Here is a 2,085-nt window from a genome sequence, read left to right as displayed (position 1 = left end):
TATGAGGCTGTCTCAGGAGTTATAGGAAAGATATCTCAGGACTATCCACCTGAGGGAAGAATGCGAGAAACATTTTTTTTTTTTTGATCCATTACTGTTCTCATAGATTAGGGTGTCCCCACAAGGCTTAAACTTCTCTGGGCACTTTTGGGTTATGATGTGGGAATACTGAGCAGGTGCCCACAGGATCCTAAGGAGTGTAATCAGAGACATCCTCGGACAGGAAGTGAGAGGTAAATTACATGCCTGAAATGAGACTTTGTTAAACTACACCTGCATGAAAGTGGTTGAAACCACACAGAATTGGTCACTACAGCTAAAACTAAGAGGATTTGAAGTGGTGCACAAGAAGTATAGGAAAGACTCAGGAACTTTACTTCCTGAAGTATCGCTCTATAGCAACCCTTAGATCCTAATCATCTCTCACCTTGACTACTACAACTCATTTTGTCTGATTTATCTGCTCTTAGTCTCACTCCTTCCAAGTCAACTCATTATTACCAGAATAATCTTTCTAAAACACAGGCAATTCTCTGGTTCAAATAATAAAGCATGGTGATACGATGATGAAGATCACACATACACATACGCACAAATAATAACTGTCATGTCCTAAATGTGTACTATATGCCAAGTACACATTTGGCGTATAGTATGCACTATAGAAAGGCATCCATGCAGAATAGTACACTGTATAGAAACAGTGACAGATTTTATTTTCTTGAACTCCAAAATCACTGCTGATGGTGACTGCAGCCATGAAATTAAAAGACGCTTGCTCCTTGGAAGGAAAGTTATGACCAACCTAGACAGCATATTAAAAAGCATAGATATTACTTTGCCAACAAAGGGCTGTCTAGTCAAAGCTATGAATTTTCCAGTAGTCATGTATGGATGTGAGAGTTGGACCATAAAGAAAGCTGAGTGCCGAAGAATTGATGCTTTTGAATTGTGGTGTTGAAGAAGACTCTTGAGAGTCCCTTGGACAGCAGGGAGATCCAACCAGTCAATCTTAAAGGAAAGAAGTCCTGAATACTCATTGGAAGGATTGATGTTGAAGTGGAAGCTCCAATACTTTGGTCACCTGATGCGAAGAACTGACAAATTGGAAAAGACCCTGATGCTGGGAAAGACTGAAGGCAGGAGGAGAAGGGGACAACAAAGGATGAGATGGTTGGATGTCAGCACCAACTCAATGGACATGAGTTTGAGCAAACTCTGGGAGATAGTGAAGGATAGGGAAGCCTGGTGTGCTGCAGTCCATGGGGTCACAAAGAGTCAGACATGACTGAGCGGCTGAAGCCAAGTACTGTGCTCAGAGGTTTATCTGCATTTTCTCATTTCTTACAAGTCATTCATAAATATTATTATTTATTCTCAATGAGAAACTGAGTCTCATTGAGAGTAAATAACTTGCCCAGTGTCATACACCTGCCTTGTGGTATGGTTCAGATTCAAATCCAAGGCTTTTAAATTCAAATCTGAGCTTTTCAACCACTCTAAAGTACCGCCCTAAAAATTACTTTCACCTGTAAAGCACAAACTCTAACGTGATACTTTTACATTTTGGCACTAGCTGAGCTTTCTGAATTCATCTCTCATGATTGTCCTCCCCTTTCCACTCTCAAACGCCATGCACTCTCATTATTCTATGTCCCCGTACCTGCTATGCCTTCTTCCTAGAATGCTCTTCATTCTAACTGCATTTAAAGTGGTATCTCTCATCCTCCAAGTTCAGGGATCATGATATGTAGTAATCTGAAAATCCTCCTGGACTCCTTGAAAAGTAATAATTTTGACCTATATAGTCCTTTCTTCCATCTTTCTAGCCTTACTTTTTTCCTTCTTTTCCTCCCAGCTTTTGGATCTCAGATGTGGAGACTTGAGTTAATTATAATCTCAACTCCTGGCACATTTATCATCAATGGTCCTTGTTAGATTCCCTTCTTTTATTCCCCTTCGTCTGTGACTCTCATTAACATCTCTTTCCCTTCCATGGGCAACCATTTTAATATGTTTTACATGTGTCCTTAAGTAATTATTATGCTTGTAAAACATAAAATACTATTTTTTGTGAGTGGGCAT

The sequence above is a fragment of the Bubalus kerabau genome, chromosome 15 (genome assembly GCF_029407905.1).
Source record: "Bubalus kerabau isolate K-KA32 ecotype Philippines breed swamp buffalo chromosome 15, PCC_UOA_SB_1v2, whole genome shotgun sequence".
Lineage (NCBI taxonomy): Eukaryota > Metazoa > Chordata > Mammalia > Artiodactyla > Bovidae > Bubalus > Bubalus kerabau.
This window is presented reverse-complemented; position numbering follows the sequence as displayed.